We start from the raw sequence: 11,045 nt of genomic DNA on the forward strand, positions 1-11,045 counted from the left end.
TGGTTGAAATGTATTTTTAACACTATTCCTTCAACAGGTCAAAGTACTGTACTGTGTACCCGGCATTTCACGGACGACAGCTTCAAAAACCTTGCACAGGTTGATGCCGATATGCAAAGCCTGCAGTACTGAAGGACAAGGCTGTTCCTACTTTGTTTCAGTTCTAACATTACATCTGAAATATAAGAGCTGTGAAACCGCCTGCTCCAGTCTACTTTGGGACAGTGGATCAGGTCCATCACGTTGGTCTGTCTCATTTTCAGGATCGGACTCCGGTTCAAACATATATGGCTTCACGACGTCATTGTAACATGTAAACTGATGCTCAGCTGTAACGGGAAGGCTGGGCAGCACTCTCTTAGAAAGGTGCTTGACCAATCAGAACAGAGTGGGGGCGAGCTGACCTATCAGAGCACACTGTCCACCTACTGCATTAAAATAGATATGTATTTAAAATAACGAATAATTAAAGTGGCCTAAATATCAACTATGAAGAAAATTAACCCGGTACGACTACCTATAATATATCAATCTTAAATTCAACAAGACTGTAGCTCTAATCCTGCAGTAATGTCTTTCTTTTTTATTTCAACAGTAATCTGATACTTATTTACACCACCCCCCCGTTTCCACTCTGTTCCAGTTTTCCAGCTTTTATTTACACATTCTATTATCTGATATTGTTTGTATGAATGCACTTATAAGTCCATTCCATACCGCCTCAGGATTCCCAGCTGAAGTTCTGATAGCTCATACGTGCTGATAAACAAACACACGTGCACACAAACACACACACACACACACGTTAATGTTTCTCCACTCCCCTGTAACCCACAGGAAGTCACCCCGCAGAAAGTCTGGATCTGTTTGTGGAAATTTATAACAATGTCATTCCATTCTGACTCTGAGTTTCCTTGCTCGGCACAGGTTTGATCCAATTAGAAACAGGAGATTGGGTTTTTTTCCTGCCAGGAGAGCTTTCATTTCATGCTGAAATATTGCTGACGTAGCGTTTTCTGCTTAATCTGATAATCAGATCCCCAAGGACTTTCGTCTTCCCCCGTCTTCCTTGTTTTCCATGGAACTCTAATCCTCTCTCCTGTGCCCTCCTCTCCTCTTTCTCCTTATCTTTTCCCTCTCCTCACTCTCTCTACCTCCCTTTTCCCTTCTTCCCCTCCACACACCTTCCCCTCTTCAAGTCAACACACTCCACTGCCAACAGAGATAAAAAGCTCAACTCGGGCTAATGCACCTCTTTGATGGACAGGCACAGATCCAATGGAGCGTTGCCCTTCAATTAGGCCTCTGTGGTCACCTGGCAACAGTGTTAACGAAGTGTACCCTTAAATTAAGTCTCGGCAGTTCCTCAGCAGCAGCGTGAGCCAATGAGGCGTGAGCAGAGGTTGATGCTGCTCGCTTCAAGCCCCGGAGTGCCGATTCGGCTTTAATCACTCAGTCGCCATTTAGTGCTACGTTGTCGCACAGGATGTGTGTGTATATGTGTGTGTGTTTTATTATGTGCATACTCAAGGCTCATTGGACGTGCTAAGTTTACAGAGCCTTGATGTTATGTGGCTGTGAGACTTGTTTATGAGCTGTTCATGATAACTCCCTCTAACAATATAGGTGCAGGGCTCCGGCTTTTATAGCAACTCATCCATGGAAGGCTTCATCGCTCACAGAGACAGAGCTGCTGTTTGATGCCGCTGCAAACTCAAGCTTCTCTGTAATCCTTTATCACTGTGTTAAAGCAAAGAAGACCCATCCTCTCTATAATGTCATCTATTAAAAGAGGGGGAGGCAGCAGGGGAAAAGTGAATCAAAGCAAGGGAAGGAAGAGACCTCAGCGAGGAGGAGGGAGATGAAGAGGGAGGATAATGACAGAGAAGGAGGGAGTGATAGAAAGTCCATCCAGAGTGATACAGCAAGATGTGCCTGAGGGTGATGATTAGTGGATTCTAACCCATCTACATTACAAGTACTCAGATCTTGTACTTGAGTAAAAGTAGAAGTACTCAGATGTTGTACTTAAGTAGAAGTACCAGAGTGTAGGAATACTCTGTCACAGTAAAAGTATTCTAAATGTTCCTCCAGTGAAAGTAGAAAGTACTCTCATCAAAATGTACTTAAAGTAGCGACAGTAAAAGTAGTCATTGTTTGATTGGTCCATTTCAGAATAATATCTCTGATATGTTTTATAATGATTGATCATTAAAGTGTTCTCAGAGCTGGTAAAGGTGCAGCTAGTTTGAATGGCTTTGTATACTGCAGGGTAGCTGCTGGATTTACTGCAGGTGAACTAAAGTCTGATTTAAGGGCTGATTATATTTACCATCATTAATCCAGATCTGTAAAGTAACTAAAGGTATTAGATACATGTATTGGAGTAAAAGTACACCATTTACCTCTGAATATAATGCAGTATAAGTCCAATACTCAGGTAAAGTACAACTCCCTCAAAATGAATTGTACTTAAGTACAGTGTACTTGAGTAAATCTACTTAGTTACTTTACACCACTGAGTCGTAAGTCTATCGGTCTTCAGAATCAAAGTGTCAATCATCAAATCAGCTGAGAGCAGTCCAAGCCAAGTCTTATCAAAGCAAGTCAACCATGAGTGAAAACAAGTCCTAGTCAAGTCTCTCTTCACAAGTTGAGCAGCTGTTTAATTCAAAGTGACTCATGCATCTTCTTATGAAATCCAGGGCTTGGACAGACATCTAAAACAAAGGAACAGGTCAGGTTTCAGGCTGATTAAAACAAATTAAGTCTTGAATGATTGCGGAAAAGTTTCCGGCCAAGTTTGAAGTGTCTGATAGTAAACAAAGTCTGCAGTCATTATGCTCAGATCCTTCCAAGCGATAAATAAACTGATCTGCAATGCATGGCCTGTCTGTCTGAATCTCATCTGTGTTTCATTGTTCTGGTATTTTTACCATATTTTAACTTGAGAGCTGACTCATGTTGCTTTATTACATAAAGTCTTAAAGAGGTTTACGCCTTCATTAGACTCATGGAGACATGTCCCAGGAGAGACACTACATACTGATATACACCTGAACATCAGCAGGAGATGACTCTTTAAAGTAGAGACACTACATACTGATATACACCTGAACATCAGCAGGAGAGGACTCTTTAAAGTAGAGACACTACATACTGATATACACCTGAACATCAGCAGGAGAGGACTCTTTAAAGTAGAGACACTACATACTGATATACACCTGAACATCAGCAGGAGAGGACTCTTTAAAGTAGAGACACTACATACTGATATACACCTGAACATCAGCAGGAGAGGACTCTTTAAAGTAGAGACTCTACATACTGATATACACCTGAACATCAGCAGGAGAGGACTCTTTAAAGTAGAGACTCTACATACTGATATACACCTGAACATCAGCTGGAGAGGACTCTTTAAAGTAGAGACGCTACATACTGATATACACCTGAACATCAGCAGGAGAGGACTCTTTAAAGTAGAGACACTACATACTGATATACACCTGAACATCAGCAGGAGAGGACTCTTTAAAGTAGAGACACTACATACTGATATACACCTGAACATCAGCAGGAGAGGACTCTTTAAAGTAGAGACACTACATACTGATATACACCTGAACATCAGCAGGAGAGGACTCTTTAAAGTAGAGACACTACATACTGATATACACCTGAACTTCAGCAGGAGAGGACTCTTTAAAGTAGAGACACTACATTCTGATATACACCTGAACATCAGCTGGATAGGACTCTTTAAAGTAGAGACGCTACATACTGATATACACCTGAACATCAGCAGGAGAGGACTCTTTAAAGTAGAGACACTACATACTGATATACACCTGAACATCAGCAGGAGAGGACTCTTTAAAGTAGAGACACTACATACTGATATACACCTGAACTTCAGCAGGAGAGGACTCTTTAAAGTAGAGACACTACATTCTGATATACACCTGAACATCAGCTGGATAGGACTCTTTAAAGTAGAGACGCTACATACTGATATACACCTGAACATCAGCAGGAGAGGACTCTTTAAAGTAGAGACACTACATACTGATATACACCTGAACATCAGCAGGAGAGGACTCTTTAAAGTAGAGACACTACATACTGACATACACCTGAACATCAGCAGGAGAGGACTCTTTAAAGTAGAGACACTACATACTGACATACACCTGAACATCAGCAGGAGATGACTCTTTAAAGTAGAGACACTACATACTGATATACACCTGAACATCAGCAAGAGAGGACTCTTTAAAGTAGAGACACTACATACTGATATACACCTGAACATCAGCAGGAGAGGACTCTTTAAAGTAGAGACGCTACATACTGATATACACCTGAACATCAGCAGGAGAGGACTCTTTAAAGTAGAGACACTACATACTGATATACACCTGAACATCAGCAGAATAGAGCCTCTACAGCTGAATCAAGAAATCTCATTAACTAGTTTAAATGCGTACAGGAAACACATTCCATTTCATAGAAAGTGTTCTTAACTTGTTTCTGTTAAGTTTTGTTGATGGGGAAATTTCAACAATGCAGCAGTGGAGTCGATCATGGACAGAAAGAAGGTGTTGATATCAGAAGGTTTTCTCCTCTGTTAAAAAAACAAACAAGAATCAATGTCCCTAGCTGCCTTTTTTGAACCCTAAATATAACAACAAAATTTAAAAAAAAAAACACGTAACAGTTATTTAAACTGCCTGAATATGTGCATTTTGATCTGGAGTATAGTGGAACTCTTCTTCCTCTTCTTATGAGATTGCTGTAGATCCATTAGAAAGAATGTTGTGCCCCCCTCTCAGAAAGCATGCGTCACATTAAGCCCCCACTTCTGTTTCATTTCCTCGGTGTCGAACGGTGACATAAATCGTGCGATGTGTGCTTATCCGCATGTTTGAGTGTGTGCATGCAAATGACAGCTTTTATGAGACATTGGGAGAGTAAACAGCAGCATTAGTGGGATTGATGTCGGCGCTCAGAGAGTGCCATCTCATACATGTTTCATGAAACCAAACTGAATTCAGCAGAGACTCAGCGAACTGCATCTCTGAAACTCATATTAAATTTAGTATATGCACACAAACGGCTTGGCAAGGTTGAACGAGACTTCAATCATTTTAGATTTAATATTGATTAGATGCACTGTTCTATATTTTGTCTCTTTACCCGAAGATTTTCCTCCTGACTGGTGTTATGAGGAACGGTGGGACTCCGGGTTGTTGTTGCAGACATTTCTTTTAACGGATGACATTTTTGTGAACTCAACATTTTTAGATTTTTTTCAGCACAAAGTGAAAAAAGATCTTAAAGCAGGGGTGTCCAAACTACTATTTTGAATTGGCCCTCAGCAAATTCTAAACGTATAATGGAAAAGAGTCCACACTTGCTTGTCTTATATTGTACTTCTTAAATATATACATAAAATATATTACACAGTACTCACGCGGTAATAAGCCCACTTATAAATATAAATTCAGTCAATTAAAGTTGAAAACCTTATCTAAAAAATCTGTTGATGAGGAAAAAGCCTAATAACTTATTTCCGTAACAAACTTGAAATAAGCCCTTCATATTTCTCCTTATTGTAAGCAATGTGAAGCTTCTGTTTTAAGGAATCAGCTGCCAAATAAATAAATGAAACCCTACAGAGAGCTGTGAGGTAGGCTGTGTTTTTCTTAAAGCATTTTCAAGTATAATTTACCTACATTTGATTGATTTTGCTAACTTATTACTTAACAAATGAGGTAATATACCTCACCTCTAGTGGGCGGTCCTGCCCTTCCTATGTATTCCGTATGTGGCCCTCGGAGGAAAAAGTTTGGACACCCCTGTCTGGCATCAGGAGTTTTTGCAAAGTTTGCAAAAGCATTGTTTTACAGCATTATACTAACCACATTCATACATTCTGTATTTTCCTTTTATTCAGTGTCCACTGCAGTTCAAAAGGTCACCCTACGGGGCCACCACTGACCCAAATAAGACTGCTTTAAAACCACCAAATCGATAGGATGTAAAAAGAGGTGTGGTGGAGTGGAAGAATTAAGGAACCACGCTACAAGAACAAATAACCTCTAAAAAAAAGAAAAGTACCGACTTCTAACCCACTGCAAAACACCTTGATCAATTCTATATAATAAATATATGAATCATAATGTTTTGAATTACTGAATTGAAGCATTTTTGGACAAGGGTCATAGGATTTATTATAGGGACAAATACAAATATACATCCTAAGTTGAGGGGCAGAAACACCAGCAGGCCTTCCAACAATCATTTATGTTTGTAATGTTGGTATGTGTCCTTATGAATCCTACAAGCATTTTTTTGTCCACTTTTTTGAGCATCATGATTCATATTCTAAGTAAGGGATAATGTGCAGCGAGGTGGTCATTGTGTGGAAAAGAACACCCGACAGGCTGTTCAGGGAGCCCGATTATTACACGACCAGATACTAAACAACTAACGATTCGACTCCCAATATTAATTGAAATCATTTTATTGACTAAAATATGATCTTATTTTTTACGTTAAGAAAAAAAACCCTCTGTTCCACGGCGCACCAATGGCTGGAACTGCGACACCAACAACATTACGGCAGTACTGATCCAGGTTTTCTGTTACTGTTCAGTCTGTTCACAGTTTCTGATTGTTACGTGCCGGGCAGGAGGCAAGAAACTTTTGTTTCTTGCCTCCTGCTCTTTTCTCTACTCCCTGTCATTCGCTACAGCTAATCAGCAGCTGATCAGTACCTGCCTGGGCATCTCTGACTGATGACTGATTACCTCCTCTCACCCTCAGCTGACCAATCAGCACCCAGGATCAGCCATAAAGGAGACAACCAGGAAGCCTTCTCGGGGTCTCACTGCTGGGCCTGCTGCTGACTGGAGAGCCTCAATTTGACTGCGTGTTAAATAACTATGACAATCGTGTATCCTATGCTATATGTTGTGACTGTGTGTGTGTGGTGGGAGGTGGAGGAGTTAGGTAAGTTTGGGGTACCCTTTACATCTCATCACGTAGATAACATATGTTAGACACACTAGGTTAGCGGATTGTTGCCACCCCTGTATTTTGCTTTGTCCACTTATTAGTAGTTCAGGAAGTGAGGGTTTTTGGTTGAGTTTGTTTCAGAAGAGAGGTAGAGATAGGCCTGGTTTTTGTTATATTTATTTCTTTTATTTGGCACAATCTCCCTTGTCTCCTCCTCACCTGAAGAATATTTGTTGTTCATTCTTTAGTTATTAGAAATAAACATTGTCTGTCTACATTTAATCTGACTTGCTCATTAATTGGTTGTCGTGTGTTACTGTCTCCAGGTCCCCTAGACTTTAGTGGGGACGTAACACAAATGGGGGCTCGTCCAGGATCCTTTTCCTGAGCTAAAGACAACCACTATTGAGAAGTCACTGTAGTTGTGACAGTTTGGCTGAGAAAATGGGTTTTGAATTAAAGGATTTCATCAAAAATCCAAGTTTTGATGAGTTGGATTCGGGTCGCAAAGATGACTTGTTATGTATTGCAGCTCACTATAACATTTCAGTAGACAGGTCCTGGTCTTGTTAGAAGAGATCTTTGTTTCTGAAACTTTCAAGATCTGTTAACACAGAGGGGACAGATTTATGTATCAAAGACATGAAAAAGTGGATTTTGCATAATAGGTGACATTGAGTGTGAATCTATACGCCTACTGCCTGAATCTGCTTCATGGTTTCTCTTTCTTTGGTTCATTTGTTCTGTTTTTAATTCAGCAGGTGAACCTATATGTTCATAAAATAGTGTGTGTGAGCTTAACTGTGTGTGTTCAACTAAAACGGAGCATTTTCTGTCAGCTCAGATTTTATTTCTGCTTTTTTAAACTGTAGTATGTGCTCATGTGTTTCAGTGTTAGGCTGCTTCCTGAATATACAGTACTTCATGAAAGGCAGCTTTTCATATCAATACAACCATTTCTTATCCTAAATATATAATATATGGGGGGCTTGGCCCGCCATAGTTTATGGACGCTGTACGCAATGTAGGCGTAGTTTCAAACATCGTTAATAGTTTTTCAAAAAAGTTTGACCTTTTTTCTTTGGGCAATTTATGGCACCCCCCATGGATGGATGCGCCCTTAGCATTCACCTATACTGCCCAGCCTAGGGCCGGCCCTGCATTTTTGAATGAACCCTTCCCAACATTGACTTTATGCTCACTATTTAATATCCATAATCTCTGTCCATAATGTTCTACACATATATATTAGAGGCTGTGGTTTATTAGGCTTACCATGTAAACGTAAGTTAGCATCTAGCTAACATGCAGTGAAGAAACACAACTAATACAGTATATATCGGCTAAAGAATGCTAACGGTGCTCAGTGTGTGCCGGACTGTTAACACATGTTTACAGATCCATAAAGACATAAGGAAAAATATGCATCTTTACAATTCCATTACTTCTTCCATCAAAGGCTGAAACATGTCTGTAGTGATGATGTGTTTCTTATGCTAACCTGACAGCACAGGGCCACATGTGAATGTCTATCATTAGCAGACGTGAAAAGAGACGCAGGACAAGTGCAGCCATTATCATTTTTTACTGTTGGTACTTATAAATATCCAGTTTCAATACACTAATAAAATAGCTCGGACATTTTCATGACATACATATATTGACCGCTTCCCAAAAATGTAGATACTTTCAAAATTTCAGGATCTACAAACCTGAGCCACAAACACAAACAGGGTCAACAGAGGGTTTGCTAACAGATGCTACACAGTAGCTGAAAGAAGACTTCCAGTCCTCCACACATCATTACTATGGGTCCTCAGTGACTGAAAAGGAAATGTTTAATTACATCAAAGTCAGATGAATGATAAACAGGTTCATCCTGCTGACCGTTTATTAGGGATTGTTGAGGGGTTGGGCCTCAAATTATTAGGAGACTGATGGCAAAACGGCTCTACACGGACACCTTATGACAGTGTGTAACTTTTGGAGGTATGTTAATGTAGAGCAAATAAATGTGAGCACGGAGGTGGGGGTCATATCAACGATAGCTGACCCTTTTTTTTTACAACAATATGACCACCGGGTGATTATTCTTTCCCTACTGTCCACTATAGTTAACTGATAGATTGTTAAGAATTCTTAAAAGGATTTAAAAAACATTTTAGATATAATCAGGGACATGTGATCAATGGGAAAATATTAATTAAAAAAAATATTAGGAAACCATTTTACTGTTCTCACATTTGTCTGTGACAGGGCCTGACATCTTAAGGTTAAAAGTCATTTAAAAATTGATTTTATTCAAGAATAAAAATATGCTGAGATGAGACAATATGTGTTCCTAACAGTTTAACATGTTCTACATGTGACATTTAATTGAAATTTAAAGAAATAAATACTTTTACTTGAGCATTTTTCGATGTGAAAATGTATGTTTCTGGTAGAATGTCCCTTAATCAATTTTGCGGAGAAATCCTAATCATGCAAAGAAATTATATTTTTGTGTGCTAATACTTTCTCCTAAATAATCTCCTTCTGTGCTAACAGTGTGCCACTGCGCTCCGAAAGGACAGACCACAGTTACATCTCTCCGGGTCCCAGATGTCTGGTGAGGAAGTGATTGAACAGAAGGTTCTTCTTTGTTGGAGCAAACGTTTTCCTGCTCCCCCATGGTAAACTGATTTTGAGATGTGTCAGAATGCCAGTTTATCTGCTCACAATCCCTGCTGCTGAATTATTGCCTGGTGAATATCCATGATCCAGAGCTTTGAGGGAACAAAGCACTATAAAGAACAAAGCAGCAACTACATTTTAAGAAGAAATCCCCCCTTGGATGCTCGTCTGTCGGATATATCCGTTTGTTGTGTTAATGCCAATCCTTTCATGCTTCCTGTTTGCTAATCCCACTCCTGCACTGTGAGGAGTGATATCCTACATTTCCCAGACTACCTTTCAACTACCCACACAGAGGAGGCTTGCCCTTGTTGCAGCTGTGGTGGAGACTCTAATGACAAGCTGGAGGGAGGGAAGGAAGGGGGGATGAGATGAGATTCATCAAGGTCCAGAGGGTTGGGGGGTTAGGGTCACGGTTAGGGGTTTTTCACCCTAACTAGTGATGCATCATCTCAGTCATTCATTTACCCCCAAAACATGCAAAAACACAACCAAGCCGTGAATACAGACTAGAGTTTAGATTGTTTGGTTTATTACAACCTGGACCTTGTTTTTAGACATCAGCTTTTTAACCTTTTACTCGCTGAGATCTGAGGTTTTTTGATTCGGGAAGCTCACACTGAACATTCACCCTCATAGAGGGGTGCAGGGATGACCTATTTTTGTAGGCCGACCCGGAAGTAAGCTGCATGTGTTCCCTCGAGAAAAAAGAGCAATGTGATTTCTCCATAGGATTCTGGAATATTGTAAAAAAATAAGATCTGTGGAAAACAAACCTGTTTGATGAATGCACGTTTGGTTCAGCCGGATGATCTCCACATGTCTACCCTACTTTTATCATTTTCAAATCATAAATCTAATCGCCGGAAGCAAAATGCTAACGTTATGCTATAAAGGAACTACAGAGGAATACAGCAGGGTCGCACAACTTCAACGTCACGCCAACTTAAGATCCTTTCAACGGACAAAAATACAGATTCAAAATTGTACAAGTTGAAGCGTTTGTTTTATTCGTTTGAAAGAGTGCAGGTACTTGCTTTCAAGCAGAACAGGGACAAACAAACTTAGCGGGAGAGTTTACGTGTTTGGTAAATGGCGTACAGCTTCTGTAGTCCTATTCAGCCACTTGTTAACAACCATCGTTTTTCCGACACGTAAACTCTTAAAAAATCTCTTAAATGTGTGTCAACCACAGACCTTATTTCCAGCTATTTTCCAAAACCCTACGGAGAAATCTCACTGACTCTGAGACGAGGGAACCGGAAGTGGTAAAATGCTAACTCACTTTCGGGTTATAGGGCTTGTTCCTGCACCACTCTATAGACTTTGAGTTTCTGGGTGTGTGT

The sequence above is a fragment of the Eleginops maclovinus genome, chromosome 2, assembly GCF_036324505.1.
Source record: "Eleginops maclovinus isolate JMC-PN-2008 ecotype Puerto Natales chromosome 2, JC_Emac_rtc_rv5, whole genome shotgun sequence".
Taxonomy (NCBI): domain Eukaryota; kingdom Metazoa; phylum Chordata; class Actinopteri; order Perciformes; family Eleginopidae; genus Eleginops; species Eleginops maclovinus.